The following is a 21,730-nucleotide window of genomic DNA, read 5'->3' as shown; positions in this document are numbered from 1 at the left end:
AGCGCGTGATGATCCGTGACAACACGGAATGAGCGCCCGTACAGGTATGGGCGAAACTTGGCGGCTGCCCATACAAGGGCGAGGTACTCGCGCTCCGTGATGGAATAGTTGCGCTCGGCTGGAGATAGTAGTCGACTTGCGTAGGCTATAACACGGTCGTGTCCGCGTTGTTGCTGCAATAGCACAGCTCCTATGCCGTGTCCACTGGCGTCCGTGTGAACCTCGGTTGGGGCTAATGGATCAAAGTGAGCCAAGATTGGTGGTGTTGTAAGCAGTGTCGTAAGTTGCGAAAACGATGACGCTTGATCATGGCCCCAGGTAAACAAGGCGTCTTTCTTCAAGAAGTCTGTGAGTGGGCGTGCAATGGTCGCAAAGGCCTTAACAAAGCGTCTGAAATACGAGCACAACCCCACAAAACTGCGGACATCCTTTGTGGTCCTCGGAACGGGAAAGTTCGTGACTGCACGAATTTTCTCTGGGTCTGGACGCACGCCATGGGCATCGACAAGGTGACCAAGCACGGAAATTTGGCGACGAGCGAAGTGGCACTTGGAGGCGTTAAGCTGGAGTCCGGCTCGACGAAAAACGTCCAAAATAGCTGACAAACGATCAAGATGCGAGTCGAATGTGGGCGAAAAGACAATAACATCGTCAAGGTAACACAAGCAGGTGGACCATTTCAATCCTTGGAGCAATGAGTCCATCATTCTTTCAAATGTGGCTGGAGCATTGCAGAGTCCACAGGGCATCACCTTAAACTGATAAAGACCATCAGGAGTGATGAATGCGGTCTTTTCGCGGTCCATCTCGTCGACGGCTATCTGCCAGTACCCTGACCGAAGGTCAATAGTTGAAAAATAGGTGGCACCGTACAGGCAGTCGAGGTCGTCGTCGATGCGAGGTAAAGGATAAACGTCTTTTTTGGTAATTTTGTTAAGGTGACGGTAATCGACACAAAAGCGCCATGTTCCATCTTTTTTTTTTTCACAAGGACTACTGGAGAAGCCCAGGGGCTGCATGAAGGCTCGATAATGTTTTTCGCAAGCATTTTACCGACTTCATGTTGTAATATTGCACGCTCCGACGCCGACACACGGTAGGGGCGTCGGTGAATGGGGGTTGCATGGCCGGTATTTATGCGATGGGTGACAATGGTCGTTTGGCCCAAAGAGTTGCTGGCAAAGTCGAAAATGCTACGATAGCCCTCAAGAACGTGGCAAAGCTCTGAAGCTTGCTCAGACGTGAGGTCCGATGACACCATTCGCTCAATGTCGGCACCCCAAGAACGTGATGGAGTGGAACCACTGACTGAGCTGCAGCAATCGTCAACTCTGAAGGACTCGACATGGTCATCTTGGAGAGCAGTAATTTTGGCCAGGGAGATACCCTGTGGCAGAACTTGGGTGGTGAGTGAAAAGTTGACCTGTGGAAGGAAGGTGCGGTTTCTCTTAATCGTCAGAATCATATGCGGCACAGCAACCCCATGCGTAAGCATCACTGCAGGAATCGGGGCCACCATGTAATCACCATCAGGTACTGGTGGCGTCGAGGATAAGTCGACATGTGTGACGGAGTTAGGAGGGAGACGCGTGAAATCAATGCAGCAGAGGCTGGTTTGCGGTGGGCTAGACGGGTCGGAAAAGGGGGGTAAATCGAGATGGAGAGAGCCAGCTGAACAGTCTATGAGGGCAGAGTGCGTGGCTAGAAAATCCATACCGAGAATGAGTTCATGAGGACAATGTTCAATAACGGCGAAAAGAACGACAGTGCTTCTCTCCCCAATAGACACTCGCGCCGAGCACATGCCAAGAATTGCGACAGTTCCTCCATCGGCGACTCGTACAGCTCGGTTGAGGGCGGGCATGACAACTTTTCTAAGTCGGCGGCGAAGGTTAGCACTCATAATGGACACATGCGCGCCAGTATCTATCAACGCACTGACACGAACATTGTCGACAGTAACGTCCAAAAGGTTCCGGTTCGTTGTTAACGTTTATCGAGGATTTCTTACGAAGGTCGTCAACGCAGCTCCACCTCCAGAAGCTGCACGGCCTAGTTTTCCGGTCGGGGATGCTGCAAATAGGTCGGGGAGGCATCACGGCGTTGTAAGGGCAACCGGGACTGACGACGAGCAGGGGACGGTGACCGGTCGTAGCGAGGTCTGCTGAGAGGTGTTCTAGGAGCGGAAAATGTGGTCGGCGTTGATGGAGAAAGTGATGGAAACGATTCGCGAGCAGAAGTGGTGTAATACTGTGTTGCATTATGGGACGGTGGAGCCCAGCGGCTGCGGCAGTGACGTGCGATTTGACGAACGCGTCGACAGTTGAAACATATGGGCCTGTCATCAAGGGTACGCCATTCGGACGGATTGCGTTGTATGCGAGGAGCAGAAGGGGGACGAAAAGAAGGCGCAGCAGAGTATACGGCAGGTACAGAATGTAGGCCGACATTCGATAGCTTTTGACGAACGACGGCTCGTATCAAAGAAATCGTGGTCGGGGAAGGCGTAGGCGTCGGTAGTGGCGTGGCTACCGGTTGTGCTGCCTCGACCTCTAGACGAATGATGCGTGTGAGGTTGCCACATGGAGGGGCCTGGTGGAAGACGTCGTCACACGAAGAGGTGGCCGCTGTGTTCGGAAGGCGCACGATGTTTTGGGCTACACGGCGGGCTTTAGCTTGTTCGAGACGTCGGCATTGTTTAAGGATGCTGTCGATGCTCGAGGTGTTGTTAAAAACCAGCAGGTTGAAAGCATCGTCGGCAACGCCTTTCAAGACGTGGTTAACCTTTTCGTCTTCGGACATGGACTGGTCGGCCTTGGAACAAAGGGCCAAAACGTCAAGAATGTAGGAGACGTACGATTCGGTAAAAGACTGGGCCCGTGTGGCAAGAGTCTTCTTCGCCGCGAGCTGACGACCAGATGAATCGCCAAACAGGTCACGTATCTTTTCTTTGAAGAGATCCCGGCTGGTTATGTCGGCTTCGTGGCTTTCAAACCATGTTCGGGGAGTGCCGTCCAGGTAGAAAAGCACGTTGGCGAGCATGAGCGTGGGATCCCAGCGGTGAGTTGCACTGACGCGCTCGTACCGCTTCAGCCAAGTGTCGAGATCGATCGTACCATCACCGGATAAAGTGCCGGGATCCCGGAGGTGCGGGAGTGTGACGTAGGTGGTGGCTTGGACTGACTAGGGTGGCGTACAGGAAGTACCAGCAGTCGAAGCAGTCGAAAGCTCGCCGATGGTGCGACCGCTGCGCGTCTCCATCGAGGTACAGGGGTCGTCCACCTCCACCAATAATGTTACGAGTAACTTATTTAATGATCCATTTACAGTGCACAGAACTCGACGAGTAAGATGGCGCCAGACCAGCATCCAACGGCAAAACCCACTTCGTCCTCCTTTCATGCAGCCGTGTTTAGCGGCTGTTTTGTATCAATATATATATATATATATATATATATATATATATATATATATATATATATATATATATATATATATATATATATATATATTGTGATGACGTTTATTCGAGCAGAGAAGTCGCAACGAGGTCGCAACGGAAAGTGGGCGTACGGCAAGTCTGGCAAATTCGGCTCAAAACTCTCGCGCAAGCAGAGCACGGGCTTTTCGTTTTCTTCCGAAGGCGCATACGCGTTGGTGCGTATGATCCACTACAATACCCCCGGGGTGAAGGGTAGCCATCCTGGCCACTCAGGGAGTAGGCACAATGAGGGGGTCGTAGTAGGGCTTGAGACGATCGACGTGGACGGTCTCGCGTCCTCGACGGCGCAAATCTGGTAATTCTGTTAATGGCTCGATGACGTAATTCACCGGGGAGGTCGCGTCAATGACACCGTACGGACCATGGTACCGGGCCAGAAGTTTAGAAGACAGGCCAGGAACGTGCGGGGGCACCCAAAGCCACACAAGGGAGCCAGTACGAAATGTAGGAGCTATGCGGTGAGCGTCGTCATGTCGAGTCTTTTGTAGACCTTGAGCCTCACTTGTCAGAGACCGAGCCAACTGACGGCAGTCTTCAGCGTATCTGGCGACTTCCGAAAGCGGGGAGCACTCAGATGCGTCAGGGCGGTACGGTAGTATAGTGTCGAGTGGGTGGGAAGGTTCGCGGCCGTACAATTGAAAGAAGGGGGAAAAACCGGTAGTCGCTTGCGTCGCGGTGTTATAAGCGAAGGTAACAAAGGGCAATACAGCGTCCCAGTTAGTGTGGTCGGAGGAGGTGTACATCCTCAGCATGTCGCCAAGTGTGCGGTTGAACCGCTCAGTAAGACCATTTGTCTGTGGATGGTATGCGGTAGATTTCCGGTGGATAATGTTGCATTCAGCGAGGATAGCTTGGATGACCTCCGACAGGAACACTCGACCCCTATCACTGAGTAATTCCCGCGGAGCACCATGGCGTAGAATGAAGCTGCGGAGAATGAAGAGTGCAACTTCGTGGGCGGTGGCTGCCGGTAGAGCTGCAGTCTCAGCGTAGCGTGTCAGATGATCGACTCCGACAATAGTCCACCGGTTTCCAGAGCTACTATATGGGAGGGGGCCATAGAGGTCTATACCCACGCGGTCGAATGGGCGAGCCGGGCACGGGAGCGGCTGTAACATGCCAGTAAGGTGCCGCGGAGGTGTCTTGTTCTGTTGGCAAGTGGTGCAAGACTGAACGTATTTCTGCACAAAGCGATACATTTATCGCCAGTAATAACGTTGGCGCAGCCTTTCGTAGGTTTTCAGGACACCTGCGTGAGCACTTTGGGGATCTGCATGGAAATTCATGCAGATGTCAGAGCGCATATGAGTGGGGACAGCAAGGAGCCACTTCCGACCACCAGGCATGTAGTTGCGGTGGTACAGAATGTTGTCTCGCACAGAAAAGTGGGCTGCTTGCCGGCGTAGCGCTCTCGTGGAAGGGACAGCAGACGGATCGGTAAGGTAGTCGACTAACAAGGCAAGGTATGGGTATTTACGCTGCTCCGAAAGCATGCCAGTGGTGTCGAGTGGTGACAAGGTGGTAAAAGGGGGTGACAGAGAAGCCAAATCTGGTGTTAATGGTGATCGGGAAAGTGCATCGCGTCCGCATGCTTGCGACCGGAACGATATACGACACGGATGTCGTATTCCTGCAATCGAAGTGCCCAACGCCCCAGACGTCCGGACGGGTCTTTCAAGGTGGACAGCCAACATAGAGCGTGGTGTTCTGTGACCACGTCGAAAGGACGGCCGTAAAGGTATGGGTGAAACTTCGTAAGCGCCCAGATTATGGCCAAACACTCCTTCTCTGTCACGGAGTAATTCAATTCAGCCTTCTTAAGAGCGCGACATGCATAAGCGACTACGTATTCGGTTTGGGTGCCTTTCCGTTGTGCCAAAACTGCGCCAAGACCAACGCCACTTGCATCAGTGTGAACTTCTGTGGCAGCAGTGGGGTCGTAGCGGCGAAGAATAGGTGGCGAGGTCAGCAGGCGGCGCAGCTGGTAAAATGCGTCGTCACATGCAGGTGACCATGCAGATATACCTTTGCTGTTGGAAAGCAGACTAGTGAGAGGTGCAATGATGGACGCGAAGTTGCGCACGAAGCGACGAAAGTAAGAGCAAAGGCCAACGAAACTTCTTAGGGCTTTCAGTTATGTGGGCATTGGGAAGTCAGCGACAGCTCGAAGCTTATCGGGGTCCGGAAGAACACCGTCTCTTGTGATGACGTGTCCCAAGATGGTTAGTTTTCGGGCTGCGAAGTGGCACTTCTTGGTGTTACGTTGTAGGCCTGCAGAAGCTAGACACGTCAGAATCTCGTGGAGATGACGAAGATGTGTCGGGAAATCAGCTGAAAAGACTACGATGTCATCTAGGTAACACAAGCAAGTTTTCCACTTGTGGGCCCGCAATATGGTATCTATCATGCGCTCAAACGTCGCAGACGCGTTGCAGAGCCCAACTGTCATGAATTTGAACTCATATAGGCCATCCGGCGTTACAAAGGCTGTTCTAGGGCAATCACATTCAGCCATTGGCACCTGCCGATACCCAGAACGCAGATCCAAGGATGTGAAGTACTCGGCGCCTTGTAAACAGTCAAGAACATCGTCTATTCGTGGTAGCGGGTAGACGTCTTTCTTTGTAATCTTGTTTAAGCGGCGATAGTCCACGCAAAATCGAACGGTGCCACCTTTTTTCTTTACCAGAACCACGGGTGACGACCAAGCGCTTTGAGAAGGCTTTATGACTCCACGTTTAAGCATGTCATCTACTTGCTCCATAATGACGCGGCGCTCTTCGGCAGAAACGCGCTAAGGACGCTGTCGCAGAGGCGAATGTGAGCCGGTGTCAATAGTATGAGTGACAGTCGTAGTGCGGCCCAAAGCAGGTTTCTGAAAGTCGAAAGAAGAGCGAAACTTGTTAAGGAGAGCAACAAGTTGGCTGCGATGCGAGGGGGGAAGGTCTGAGTCAATAGCATTGTCGAAGGCTGGCGAGCTTGATGGCTCAGACGCTTGATTGATTGCGGCAATGTGACATGGCGTTTCGTCGGGAAGAATAATATCATTGATATGGTCGACAAGTTGCACATATCCTAACGTTTCACCACGAAGCAAGCCAATGAGGTAGTTGCAGTGGTTGGTAACCAGCATTTTTTCATTTTTTATTTACAGATACTGCAGGCCCTACCCGGGCCCGTGCAGGAGTGGGATACCAACAATACATTCAAGCAATAACTAGTAATACACTGGAGTACAGGGCATAAATGAAAGAATACATAACTATCAAGTACAGAAAAGTCAAATATATTTTCTCGCTGTTCAACAGAACTGCGCTCAACTAAAAATATTTTCAACATTTGTAGCCGGATGATTTGAACTCAAATGACACTATTTTCTGCATACATCATTTATATGGTGAAATTAATCTTTTCTATCTGTTGAGTGAATGAAGCCGTCGAGGCAGCATTCACTACTTCCGCAGGTAATGCGTTCCAATGAAAAATTGCGCGAGGAAAGAGAGCGAACTTGTGGGCATTAATGTGGCTAGATGGCTTCCTAAACGTTTTGTTGTGATTTGTCCTAGCTGAAAGTTTAGAAGGCTGCTTAAGGTATCGTTCCCGTGATAATTTAAAGTCCCCGTGATCAAGTTGGTAGACGAATTTTAATCTGTATATTATCCTGCGCTGTTCTAGTATTTGTAGGCTTGCCCTGTTACGTAGATTAGTTAAACTATGTTGTCGGGAGTAAGCAGAATATATAAAGCGCAGAGCTAAATTTTGGACCCTTTCTATTTTCTTAATCAAATATTGTTGCCAAGGGCTCCAAGTAATGTCGGCATACTCCAATTTTGGTCGCACGAGGGCTTTATACGCTTTTAGTTTTAACGTGGGAGGAGTGTTACGCAGTTTTCTTTTCAAAAAGGATAATTTCTTCAGTGCACCCGAACACACATTTTCAACGTGCGTTTCCCAACTGAGGTTACTGGTAAGTGTAACTCCCAGATATTTAACCCGATCAGCTCTCGTGATTGCAGCATTTCCTATGAAATATGTGAAATGAAGGGGTAACGTTTTGTTGGTAAACGTAACGGAATTTGTTTTTGAACGATTTATTTTTAGTCCCCACCTTATACACCAGTCGTTAACTGAGCACAAGGCATCATTAAGTTTAATTTGGTCTTCTTGGTTATTTATGGATGTGTACACTACGCAGTCGTCCGCAAATAGTTTAATCTGGATCTGTGGCTCGACACAGAAATAAATATCATTATTATAAACCAAAAAAAAAGAGGTCCGAGGACTGAGCCCTGCGGAACTCCCGAATGCACTGCCAACTCTTTCGACAGACAGCCATTTACGGTAACACACTGTCTCCTGTTACTCAAGTAGCTCGCGATTCATGCTACAACCTTCTGCTCAATGCCTATAGCTAATAATTTTGTTATTAAACTCTGATGGGGTACGAAGTCAAAGGCCTTAGAAAAATAAAAAAATATGGCATCGGTTTGACCTTTCAAATTAAGCGTTCTAATTAAATCATCAGTTATTTCAGCCATTTGGGTGACGGTCGACAAACCAGACCTAAATCCATGCTGCTGGGCATACAGTAGTTTGTTATTTTCTAAGTAAGTGATCATGGCCTTAAATATAATGTGCTCAAATAATTTACAGCAAGTACTAGTTAAGGAAACAGGCCTGTAGTTGTTAACTTCCAAAGTGGAGCTCGATTTATGTACCGGAATTATTTTTGCCGAGCGCCAGTCATCAGGAATAACTGCAGCGTCTAACGATGCAGTGTAAATGCGATGTAAATATCTTGCCACCCAAACAGCATATCTACTCAAAAAAGTATTAGATAGTCCGTCCGGACCAGGTGATTTCTTTACATCTAGTTTGTGTAAAAGGCAAAGGAATCCATCCTCAGTGATTTCCACTTCTGGCATGAGGCTATCAGAGTCATATGACCGCAACGGAGCATGCGTGGCTGTCCGTGTAAAAACGGACTGGAAAAAGACATTAAATTTGTTGGCAATGGTAGTCGCGTCAAAGATACTTTCTCCCTCGACCCTGATCTCTGAAATGCCTCGTTTATCTTTTGACAAATAGCGCCAGAATTTTTGGGGTTCATTCTTCATGAATGACGGTAGAGTATCTGAAAAAAATCTTTCCTTTGCCAATCGCGTTAGTTCTCGCAGCTTAGAAGTAAGGCTTGAAAAATCACTCGTGTTCTGACGCTTGCGCTGACGCTTAATTTTGCGTTTCAAATGAATCATTTCTCTCGTGAACCACGGATATTCCCTCATAACTTGTTTCTTTTTTAACGGCACATATCTTTGCTCGCAAAAGAGAACAATTTCTCTAAAATTTGACCACATTTCATTGACATTATAACCTTGGCTAAAACAATCAAAGCGCGATTCCAAATATTCTAAAATAGCGTTATAATCCGCATGAGTGTAATCTCTCACGAAAGTATCCGGCGGTCTAGTAAATGAACGTGTTCCCGAAACAGGACATGACACAGCAAGCAACTTGTGATCAGATATTCCTTCTTCTACATTGGCTGAACAACCTTGGAACGAGCTGCTAACCAGTGCCAAATCAAGGAGGGATGATGATGAACTGTCAACCCTAGTAGCCTCAGAAACTAGTTGTTGTAAGCAGAAGTTGAATGCGGTCGTAATCAGTATATCTGCACTTCGAGATTCTTTGCCATCATAAGAAAAATCAGCCCAGTTTATACCCGGTAGGTTGAAATCTCCTGTTATTATAATCCGGGATCGAGAATTTGTATCATCTGCAAGGTAGTCTTGAATGGCTTCTAAGTATTCGGGCGAAGAACTCGGTGGTCGATACACGCCCCCTAAAAGTATTCTTTTATCAAGAAATTTAATTCTGCACCACACGCTTTCGTGGTTGTTGATGCCATCCAAAACAGTAAATGCGACGTTATTTTCAATAGCGATTGCTACTCCTTTCCGCGTGACTCCCTATCTTTACGAATAAGCTTGTAAGAAGACAGTATGACTTCCGAATCTTGCACATCTGCATGTAGCCATGTCTCAGTGATTACTAAGACGTGTGGCTGGTAACAGGAGATAACGTCTTCAAGGGAATTGGCTTTGTTAACAACACTACGCGCATTCAGTGAAACAGCTCTGAGAACTTTGCTCACAGGCTGTCATTTTTTACTGCTGCTTCTCGTGTTCACTCGGGTTGTTGCAGAATGACCAGAATTCCGCCGGGCCTGCGCATCACGTCGTGTAACTTCCAGGCGTTGGTTTGAAAGCTCGTCCCAGATATAAACTTTATCGTCTACTTTCAGTTTATCAAACAAGAGTGAAACCTTTGCTCCATTGGTTTTTTCCACTGCTGCCGAATGCCACAACCTGCGGCGTAAGTCGCGAACTCTCTTGGAGAAATCTTCAGATATGGAAATCTGTGTTCCTTTTAGCTTGAAACAAGCCGACATAATTGTAGTTTTCTCAGAGTAATCAAATAGCCTTAACATAATTGGTCGGTGTTTCCCAGCACGTTTAAAACCTACTCTGTGGATGCGCTCTATCGAATTCACTTCGACGCCGAGTAAGTCCTTAAATACTTGTTGTTGAACCCTGTCTTGCAGAGATTTGTTATCTTCTTTTGATTCTTCACTTAAACCATAAATCATCAAGTTGTTTCTTCGACTTCGGTTTTCAAGGTCATCAACTTTAATCGTAAGCTCGTTCACTAGTTCCCTCGTCCCCTTGCACGCTGCTTCGTGCTAAACCAGCTTTTCCTCGCATTTTTGTAGCCGTTCAAGCTGTTTTTCAATCGACGCTATCCTTTCTTGAACACCACCTATCGTTTTTTCCACTTGTTTCAGGTTGGCAGAAAGCATGGTGAGCGTCTTATTGGTTTTCGTTTGCTCTTTTAAGATTTTTCTAAGAAGCTGACTGTTTACAGTAGCCACGGATTCTGATTCCGAAGACGGACCTGGGTTCAGCTCCACGTCTCCCGATGCTAACAAGAGCAGTCTAATGACAATCAAACAGTCACACAGCGAAACAAACATTGTGGGCTTGGCAGCACTATCAAAGTAAGAGAATCGTCACGAATAGACTGATAGACAGGATATTTGTCACCAACCTGGACGAAAAAGCAGAAATGCATGAGCATCCGTCCGAAGAAGGTGCTGCCAAGCCCACTGAAGATGGACCTTGGTTTTATAGCCTAGCTGGTCAGTGTCCGCTGACGTCACACTGCGAACGTCATGGCGTCGACACAACACCTGAGGCGTAGCTTCCCATGATGATGTTCCATCGAGGCTTTGTCCCTGCGCATGCGCGATGGTACTGTCTTGCGGTGAGGCAATATCTGCAAATCCCACAGCGGCATCCGCCCGCAACAGGGCAATCTGGACGAAAAAGCAGAAATGCATGAGCGTCCGTCCGAAGAAGGTGCTGCCAAGCCCACTGAAAGGCCGCTGAAGATGGACCTTGGTTTTATAGCCTAGCTGGTCAGTGTCCACTGACGTCACACTGCGAACGTCATGGCGTCGACACAACACCTGAGGCGTAGCTTCCCATGATGATGTTCCATCGAGGCCTTGTCCCTGTGCATGCGCGATGGTACTGTCTTGCGGTGAGGCAATATCTGCAAATCCCACGGCGGCATCCGGCCGCAACAGGGCAATCTGGACGAAAAAGCAGAAATGCATGAGCGTCCGTCCAAAGAAGGTGCTGCCAAGCCCACTGAAAGGCCGCTGAAGATGGACCTTGGTTTTATAGCCTAGCTGGTCAGTGTCCGCTGACGTCACACTGCGAACGTCATGGCGTCGACACAACACCTGAGGCGTAGCTTCCCATGATGATGTTTCATCGAGGCTTTGTCCCTGCGCATGCGCGATGGTACTGTCTTGCGGTGAGGCAATATCTGCAAATCCCACGGCGGCATCTTCCCGCAACAGGACAATCTGGACGAAAAAGCAGAAATGCATGAGCGTCAGTCCGAAGAAGGTGCTGCCAAGCCCACTGAAAGGCCGCTGAAGATGGACCTTGGTTTTATAGCCTAGCTGGTCAGTGTCCACTGACGTCACACTGCGAACGTCATGGCGTCGACACAACACCTGAGGCGTAGCTTCCCATGATGATGTTCCATCGAGGCCTTGTCCCTGTGCATGCGCGATGGTACTGTCTTGCGGTGAGGCAATATCTGCAAATCCCACGGCGGCATCCGGCCGCAACAGGGCAATCTGGACGAAAAAGCAGAAATGCATGAGCGTCCGTCCGAAGAAGGTGCTGCCAAGCCCACTGAAAGTCACAAGCATTACGGTTAAACCAGACGCAATCGTAAGAACGGCAAATGGGAGCACGATGCCCTTGCGTTCAGTAAAAACAGGGGATGGCGTAAACACCACCGTGGCGTCAGGTTGCGCCACACATGAAGGGCTAATAGGGACTAAAGCTTCCGGAGGCAAGGTGATGTCGTCGTCAGCGATGAGTTTGCAGCGCAGTGGTGAATGGTCGGGCGATGGAAATTCACAACTTGGCACTAGGGACACTTCCGCACGGCAACAGTCGATGATAGCGTCGTGACCTGATAAGAAATCCCAACCCAGGATGAGATCATGAGAGCAAGATGGTAGTACAAAAAATTGGACGATGTACAAAACGTCTTTGATGACGACGCGCGCCGTACACACAGCCGTGAGCTGAATGCGTTGCGCGCTAGCCGTGGACAGCACGATGCCACAGAGAGATGTGGTCACTTTCTTCAGTTTGCTACAAAGTTTTGCGTTCATCACAGAAACGGTGGCCCCAGTATCAATTAACGCTTGTGTGGCGACTCCCTCAACATTGACATCAACAACATTTTGCGGCGAAAATGGAGGCTTTGATGATTGCGCAGAAGTTGCAGTTCTTGCCTCTGGAACTGCACTGATTAGTTTCCCTCCTCAGGAGGTAGTCTACGACACATAGGAGATGGTGATCGGCGACGAGGAGATGGGAAACGAGAAGTTGATTGGCGACGATCCGAGTCAGGGTGCCTCTGTTCGTATGCAGACGTGGTGGCCTGCTGCGACGCATAGGTAGGAGTTCCAAAGGAGGCGTAAGCAGGTGTGGGACGGCGGCGGCAGTAGCGTGCAATGTGGCCAGGGAAGCCACACGCGAAGCAGATAGGACGGTTGTCATGGGTGCGCCACTCATTAGATGGACGGACAAAGCGAGGAGAGGGCCTGTAAACCGGAGGCGCTGCCGGAGGAGGTGGAGCCGATAAGGATACTGGATGCGGTGGGGGCTGCGCAACCACAGCTGCGTAGCTAAGAGGTGAAGATGGTGCAGGTGGTGCGTAGCTGACAGCTGAGAGATTAGATTCTATTGAAGTGCATGCGTAAGGGGCCTGCACTGTAGGTATGACATCGCAAATTTCAGTGCGTATGGCCTGCTGCAGTGTCGAAGGCAGACTTGCGGTGGGCGCGTCGCTATGCGGCAGCAGGGAGTGCTGTCAGGCGACTTCCTCCCTGATGAAGTCTTTGATCTGGTTAGACAGACTTTCTTGGCGAACGTTGGCATTTGCGAGTGCGACAGCCGAGATCGAATCTGGTGGTGAGACACTCTGTCGGGCAATGGAACGCTGACGGCGTAATTCATCGAAGCTCTGGCACAGGCTTACGAGGATTGCCATGGAGGTCGGGCTTTTCGCTAGCAACATCTGGAATGCGCCATCCTCAATGCCCTTGAGAATTTGCCGAATTTTTTCTTCTGCGGGCATAGATGGATTAATACGCCTGCAGAGGTCGAGCACATCCTCAATGTAACTCGTAAACGTTTCGCCGGGCTGCTGGGCTCTGTGGCGCAGACGCTGGTCAGCGCGGAGCTTGCGGACCTCTGCTCGGCCGAACGCTTCTGTTACGAAGGTCATAAAGGAGGACCAGTTGGCGATGGCGGTTTCACGGTTGGTAAACCAAAGCTTAGCTACGTCTGCCAAATAAAAGATAACGTAGGTGAGTTTAGAGTCGTCGTCCCAATTGTTGCTGGCGCTTACGCGTTCGTACAAGGAGAGCCAGTCTTCGACGTCTTGCTCACCACTTCCGCTGAATATTGGTGGATCCCGCTGGCGAGTAGCGCCGGGGCAGATAGACGGGGCAGCCAATGGTGCTGGCTGTGCTGGAACAGGCTGGTTGGCGACTGCGTCAGTCATGCTTGGCGGTAGTCTTTCAGGAAACTTGCGAGAGCGGAGCTCCAGGTCTGCTCGGGGATCTCAGCACCTCCACCAAATGTGATGACGTTTATTCGAGCAGAGCAGCCGCAACGAGGTCGCAACGGAAAGTGGGCGTACGGCAAGTCTGGCAAAGGCGGCACAAAACTCTCGCGCAAGCAGAGCACGGGCTTTTCGTTGTCTTCCGAAGGCGCATACGCGTTGGTGCGTATGCTCCTCTACAATATATATATATATATATATATATATATATATATATATATATATATATATCCACTTTTTTTCTTCTTATTTACATTCCATTGGTTCTAATAACTTCCCCAGTACATTCCTTGGCATTACTGTCTGTTATATCTCAATAATATTGTGTTAAAACACGGAAAAACGAGCCCTTAGGTATACACTTCTTACCCATATATATATATATATATATATATATAAATATATATATATATATATATATATATATATATATATATATATATATATATATATATATATATATATATATATATATATATATATATATACTTGCACGCAATCTTGATAAATTCCACGGTTTTACCGTGTTTTAGACGAGCAGACAATTTTTGTTGCAGTGAATCGACGTTTTAAATTGAACACATCGAGTGTTTGTGATGTTTTAGAGGTTTTTGTGCTTCAAGGCAAAGACCTGTCTTTCTCTTACGGGCTTCCCGCTGAAAGCACCTCTTGTTTCTTGACCTAAGTTCCACGTTATCAAAGAACCATTTGTGCTGATCTTACTGGCCGCGAGGTAAATTGGAACTTTTACAAAAAACATGTTAGTGTTTTAGAAAAAGTGACAAAAGAGAATACTGGAACATGTAGCCTTCATCCAGTCGGCCCGAAATGATTTTGAGAGCACATTAGTGCGACGTGCGTTTATTGTTTGCACGTTTGTTTCATTCAGTTTTCGCCAAGAACGCCCGTCAGGAATGCTCAGCGCATATCGCACCTGCAGTATTCGAGAAGCTTCACGACGGTAGCAGATCATTTTGTTATGATTACGGCCCCTTCGCGAACATTACAGATCACTATGGAACCTATGGGTCCGCTAGCGATAACTCCGGAATATTCGACGGCACGTGCGTAAATACCTACGCACCCCACCACTCGTCCGTTAACCGACGGCTGACGCCCTGTTCGCCGCTCTCTGGGCCGAAGTGACCATGTTCTCGCTGTAATCGGTCTTTCCCTTCACGTGCCCGCAAGCGCAGCGGAATAAAAAGTTTAATCTGAACGTCCTGTCTGCTCGCTTCGCCCGCGTAATGACCCCGAGACAATATGTAGGCCATTGTGTCTTATGTGCACAAAACGAGCAACGGTTACAGAAAAGGGACGATAAAGAACTACAGATCAGGTTTCTTCTCACAATAGGCTCACCCAATTGTGTCCCACATTGCGAGCAGCAATTTCAAAGGTTGACTTGTAAAGTATGCTAAGCAGTTAACGTGCTAAGCAGTCACGGGGATGTTGTATGGAATCATTTTGTCAGGCGGCGAGTATCACGTAGGGCAAACTGGCCACTGCGTAAATGGAAGAATGCGAGAGCACGTGAATTATTTGAAAAATGTTATCGATGCACATGTTTCTGCGCACTACAAAGCCTGTGCATGTGCTCCATGCAAGCTTTTACGATGTCAGGGTCTTGGACAGGAGTTAAGATAGAATGGAACACTAGCTGATAGAAGCGCTTTTTATGAAATGAACTGGTAGTGATTGTGATAGTCAGACATATGTTGTTTTGTCCGCCACGCAACCAGTGCTTTTGTTTGTAGTCTTATCATGAATTGGCTCCCTTAGTTATTCCTAAAGCCTGATAGTGGTCTAGTAGCTAAAGTACTCGATTGCTGAATCTCAAGTAGCGGGATCAAATCCCGGCTGCAGCGGCTGCATTTTTGGTGTAGGCAAAAATGCAGTAGGCCCGTGCGCTCAGAATTAAGTGCACGTAAAAAACTTCAGCAGGTCTCAATTTATGGAGCCGTTCTCCACAGCGTCTCCCGTAATTATATGGTGGTACTGGGACGTTAAATCCCACACATCAACCAATCGCTAAGGCGTGAGCGTATACATTCTGGTAATACATGCGGTGCGTGTTTCTGTGTTTGTTAAATTGTTCTCACGCTACAATTTGAGTGCAATCATGCATGCTGTTGAGGTCTCTTCATAGTTTGCGGGTCGTTTAAACCGAGATATCTGGTTGTCGTACGATGTTTTCAGGATAGGGGGGGGGGGATCTGGTGCGCTTGTGGTGTTTTTTTTTCAACCCTTTTTTATTGCCTTTGCGCTCTGTCAAAAGTAACTGTCGCTGTCAGGATTCCATTCCATTGTGTGAAATCTGTGACGCGCGCATTATTATGACCTCACTTGTGACAACCTCCCAAGCTTTAAGAAGACAATAGGCCATTGTCACGCTATTCCCGCTTACCTGAAAGGTAGCAAAACTGACATAGCTGTCAGTGCACATTCTAGGACGTAGCAGTTAGCATTCCAGCAGCTTTCGGACAGATATATCTCTACGATCGCTCCCCTTACGGGTAAAACGTGAGTTTCTGAATTTCACTTTCAGATTGATTGATTTTTGTGTGGGGTTTACTATACCAAAACCACCATATAATTATGAGAGACAGCGTAGTAGAGGGCTCCGGAAATTTCGACCACCTTGAGTTTCTTATTGTGCGCCCAAGTGTGAGCACACGGTCCTACAGCTTTTCCGCCTCCATCAGAAATGCAGCCGCCGCAGCGAGGATTCGATCCCGCGATCTGCGGGTCAGCAGCTGAGTACCTAATCCTCGAGACCACCACGGTGGGGCAATTACACTTTCAGAGGTCATTTCATAGAGTTTCCAGTAGATATAGATGCACTAAGAAGAAATAATACAGCTGCCGAGTGCCTTTTGTGGGAATTACCTGCTGCGTTTATTTTTGCCTAGTGGACTTGTCTAATACAATGGAACCCATTTCAATTGCTTTTACTGATTAGAAAATTTCTTTATTTTTTAGACAGTCCATCTCGGCGGAATAGCACCTAGTGTGTTGAGCTGCTGACCCGACGGCAGCGGATTTGATCCCGTCAGTAGCGGTCACATTTCGATGAGGGCGAAATGGTAGATACTCATGTGCTGTGTGACGCCAGTGCACGTTAACTGTTTCGTTACCGTATGGGAATGATCTTTTTTTTAAGTAACGTGAAGATTGTTTTGCCAGTTCGAAGAGTTCTCCAACACGCATTCCAGCATATCAAATTATGCACAATGAAATGCTATCTAAAAAAGTGTTTATTTTAGTACAAGAACAATGTTTTGAATTTATCAACAGTGTAAAAATGTGTTTTCTGGTTGCCAGCTCATAAAAGCTGTTTTAAAAACACTATATATGCAAAAGTATTCAGAACAAAGAAAATTCAAAAATAAAATTTGAAGTTAAATGACCCAGCAGCACTATAAATATATTGAATTTTGTGGGAAAGACTTATATTCAGATATACAAAGAAAATCAGAACCATGGTGCTGATTCATTGCTCTGCCATACGGCGAAGCAATGCTTTGTTTTTGGTGAAACACTTTCTGCTCTTTTCTCAGTATTCTTTCTTTATATGAAATCCTCCATGTGTTTCATTATAAATGTATGCCCGTGATGCAATTGAACTCCTTTTAAACCAGAGTTCCAATGAAGTTCGCTATTTCCATGTGCCACCCCACTCCGCAGAGATTTTAGTTCTAATCATATGCATCATGCATCCTTCTTTATATTTTTGCGCATCATATTGAGGGAAAAAAAACCGATATTTCGAGCAGTTTCAAAACGTTTCATGTGGCTCTGAAGTCAGGGTCAAAATGTGTTGCGGCGGCCTTCTCGTCTCGAGGATAAGCTCTGCAGCCGGCGCCAGCAGACCTCGCCCCAATGACGTCTGGACCTCGCACGGAACCAGAATAGCCATAGGAATATGCCCAAAGGTCCGCAGATAAACACTTCCGGTGGAGGAGACAACTTGAAGTCATGAACAAAAGAAACTCATAAATGGCTGCAGATGTCTCAGGCTGACACAAAGCATCGCAGCCGTAAAATTTACAGCGGGGATGGTGTCATCAATTAACATTAAGCTCGTGCTCACTCAATTCAGCTGCGGTTACGCGACAGTTTCGAGCAACGTGTGTTTTTTTTTTGCAGCGCATGCAGGTGCGCATGTATGCACGCGTGACGACACTGCCCTTGAAGTGACTAGGGACACTACATCCAGTACTGTGTCTGATATAACACAACACGCAAAACCAAAGCTGCCGAAAACTGGCTAAGATGACCACTTTGTACACGCGGTGGACTTTCAGAGTTACTTTTGTAGAATATATTTTTCTTACTCTTAGCAACAGCTGTCTATTGAATAGCTGGCATAGATTTCTGGCAAATATTCCTGCTTAAAGCTATCGGATTGTGAAGCTGACACCTTCATTTATTATTTGACTTGTAAAGGTTCTTCTGATTACAGAACTTTTATATTAGTGTAGCATAACCACGAGGGGCACGCGCTTCTGTCAAATTTTTGGGCCAAGTGCATTTTTCCAACAACACACGCGCAAAAAGTTGTCAAACCATTATGCTGCTAAAACGGGCAAATTCAAATTACTTATGAAAGTAGTGCGACTGGAATAACTAGTAGAAAGTGCTGTTAGCACGAGAAACAAATCAAAGATGCCGAAATGGATGATACAAAGTGCCAATGACCAGGGATTGATCTGAATAGGCGTGGTAACAAATAAATTAAAGGACACTAGAGAGTCAAAATTTCCAGAGACCTCTACTATGGCATCTCTAATAATCGTATAGTCCTTTTGGCAAGTGTGTTCGCAACCACTCCTGGACCCCGAGCAAGCCTCCGAGCGGTACAAAATGAAGCGGTGGACGAGCGCTTGCAAACAACTCCGGTCGTTAAGACTCCTACTCCTCCGCGCCCTGCTTGACACAACGATCCGCCGATCGCTTACCCATGGGAGTTCGGCTGCCGCCTTCGTCTGAGTAGGAATAAACAAGTTTTCACCGTTCTAGGTTGCCTATGTCTTTTCACTACCGTTCCAGGAGTACGTGTATGGGACGACGACAACTCCGGACCTGAACATCAATGCTCGTATAGTATTGCTAAAAAAGCTTCCAGGTCTACTTTCTCGTTCCCCTCATATCATTGGCGTCACAGAGTCATGGCTTCATTGTAACGCTCACGATTCTGAGTTTTTCCGCCTGGTTTTATTGTTATACGTAAGAACAAGAAACAAGGCATTGGTGGTGGTGTTGCACTTATCTGCCCAGATATCTGGTTCTCACTGCTACCCTCGCCTCCTGAAACTGAATCGCTTTGGTGTAAGGTCCACCTAAATAATCACTGTACTGTTGTTAGCGTTGTATATCGCAAACCCGGATCATCACTTTAAGTTTTTCATGCGCTTTCCAGTTTCATGTGCGATATAAATATTGCTTCATCAAGATTAATCTGTATGGGTGATTTTATAGCTACTAACATTCATTGGCTTTCTCTGACTGTGATGCGTCTTGATGCTGCGATGTTTCATTATTTATAAGTATTTCTCTATCTTCTTGTATTACTCAACTCGTCCGATGTCCAACTATGCTCAACTCTTTCCTAGATTTAGTTTTCTTAAGTACAGATCTAGCTAACCGCCGCTTCTCATGCGAGATAGTTGAAGGATTACTGAACCAGAAAACTCTCATGTTAACACATTGCTATCTCACGTGCGAATCGCCCGGTACCAGCTTTCTTGATTTGACTTGTGCTGACGACACTTCTAAGACTGATATTTTGGCTCCTCAGTTTTCTACGTTTTGTGCGCTCTCTGACAGTCAGAATACACATTTTTTTGTTAATTACTTTGAAGGTCTTGTAAAGTGATGTATTCGAAGATTCGTGCCAGTTAAAAAAAAATAAAGCAATGCGAACCTACTTTGGATTACTGCTGATCTCTTACACCTATCTTGTCGTGTCCATCAGCTTAGGCACTTCCGAAGATCTGATTACCCCAATGCTCTGGACCGCTTTGAGAAGGCTAAGTATGAACTTAAATCAAAGTTGAAAACAGCGAAAAATTTCTTTTATCATGTTTAGAGACCGGATCTGTTAAGGATGAATACACTCAAATTTTGGTACTCGCTTTTGCCTCATTCTGTCTCGCCTTCTTTTTTAAAAATAGATGATGACGTCATTACTGACCCCTAGCTATATTTGACGCTTTTAATAACTATTTCCAGTCTGTGTTCATTTCTGAAAGCAACGCCACTCCTTCTCTGACAGGTTTTCCTGGTTCTGAACCAATCAATGACATATAAATATTGAATGAAGGCTTTCCCAGCCTGATCTTAAAATTAGAAGTAAAAAATGCATTGGCCCGCACGGGATACATAATGCATTCTTAGTTTGCTACTCTCTGTGGTCATCGAGATATTCAATTATTCTTTGTCTTCTGACTCTCTTCCTTCTTCACGGAAAATGACTAAGGTTATCCCTCTCCTTAAATCCGGCCAAAAGCAGTCTGTATTGAATTATAGACTGATATCATTGACTCCTCAGTCATGCAAAATGTTAGAACACGACATTCGTAAGCACATTATGCTCTTCTTGGAATCGAAGCGATCACTGGCTCACAGGCAACACGACTTTAGGCGTGGTTTCAGCACAACAACTCAATTGGTCGAATTCACGCATAATGTCTTGCTTGTTTTTGATCATGGCGACCAGGTTTAACCTATTTTCATAGAATTTGTAAAAGCCTTCGACACAGTATTACATTCTAAACTCCTTGCTAAACCCGACGTGATACTAAATAATCCTAAATTGGTTAACTGGATATCAAGCTTTTTGTCATCTCAATCTCAGTTTGTTTCTTACAGATCAACTAACTCTGATAATATTATTGTAACATATGGTGTGCCATAGGGGTCCGTTCCTGGGCGTTTACGTTTTTTTTACATTACGTAAACGATTTGCCTGCCCACAACTTCTCTACCGTTCGTTTTTATGCTGATGATAGCGTTACGTAATGAAGGATCAAGACGCACAGTGGCCACTACCGCTTGCAGGAGTCGTTTGCTGGGTTTCGCCCTTGTTGAAAAACAAGGCAGATAAACATTAACTTTAGGAAAACCATGCTTATGTCCTTTTGTAACAAATCATTCTCTGCTTTTGATTACTTCTTGATATCTAAACTGTAAGTGGGGTTTACGAATACAAGTATTTTGGCGATACTATTACATAGAATATGTCATGGTCCAAGCACATGGACTATATATGTAACAAAGCATTGAACAAACTGGGAATATCTACGTCGCACTTTGACTAAATGCCCAAAAGACACAAAGTTCTTCTTATATAGATCACCAATTCGTCCTGTACTTGACTACGTGTCAGTTTTCTGGAATTCTGGAATTCAAGAACTGGAAGCAGTCCAGAAAAAAGCCGTAACATTCATATGCCATCGTTACGACCACGATTTCTCACCTTTGTAGCGGGCGATGACGCCGGTGATCGCGATAATTTTATTTGCGTGCGCATACCAATTCGTATGCCGAGGCGCACGGCGCAGACGCGGCCACATGCCTCACGTTATCTCCGGAGGGCCGTGGAAGATACGCAGCCACGCCCCTTTTGGTTATCGCTTTCGAAGCCTGTTTTTCTTGGAAAACAAACTAGTCTTGTCCCAAACTTCGAGGAGTGTAGGTGCCTTCTTTTCGCGCCTCCGTGGGGCGAGTACGCTACACCCTCTTCCACTCTGTCTTCATTGCAAATTATTTTACTTCATTTGCGTCACCGAATAGAGTCAATAAAATTGTTGCAAAGCATCGTTTCCTCCACAGTTAAACTGTCAAATAACAAGAAAAAGATAAACTTCGCTCAACAGTGAACGAGGAAAAGCTACCACAACCTAAATTTGAGGCCTTACTACGCTCGAACTGATACGTTAAAGTTCAGTTTTTTCACTGTTCCATCGAAGACTGGAATTCATTACCAGGTTCTCTACGTTC

At 46.8% G+C, this 21,730-nt stretch overlaps 1 protein-coding gene across 5 annotated transcripts in view; it reads left to right on the top strand.

Annotated features, from left to right (window-relative positions):
* The window catches only part of LOC119182165 (luciferin 4-monooxygenase), a 168,863-nt gene that overhangs the window by 7,155 nt on the left and 139,978 nt on the right, over positions 1–21,730 (top strand). Inside the window, exon 1 of one of the 5 annotated variants that reach the window (XM_075896094.1) lies at positions 16,154–16,249. The exons of 1 other annotated variant lie outside the window; for it this stretch is intronic. The gene's annotated coding sequence lies outside the window, so the exon portion shown is untranslated. Of the gene's footprint in view, positions 1–16,153; positions 16,250–21,730 lie in introns of those variants that run through there. 3 more of the 5 variants (XM_075896096.1, XM_075896098.1, XM_075896097.1) reach the window with 3 other exon arrangements.

Source organism: Rhipicephalus microplus, chromosome 5 (assembly GCF_043290135.1).
Source record: "Rhipicephalus microplus isolate Deutch F79 chromosome 5, USDA_Rmic, whole genome shotgun sequence".
NCBI classification, from domain to species: domain Eukaryota; kingdom Metazoa; phylum Arthropoda; class Arachnida; order Ixodida; family Ixodidae; genus Rhipicephalus; species Rhipicephalus microplus.
Note: the sequence above shows the minus strand (reverse complement) of the source record. Positions and strands in the feature narration are given on the sequence as shown.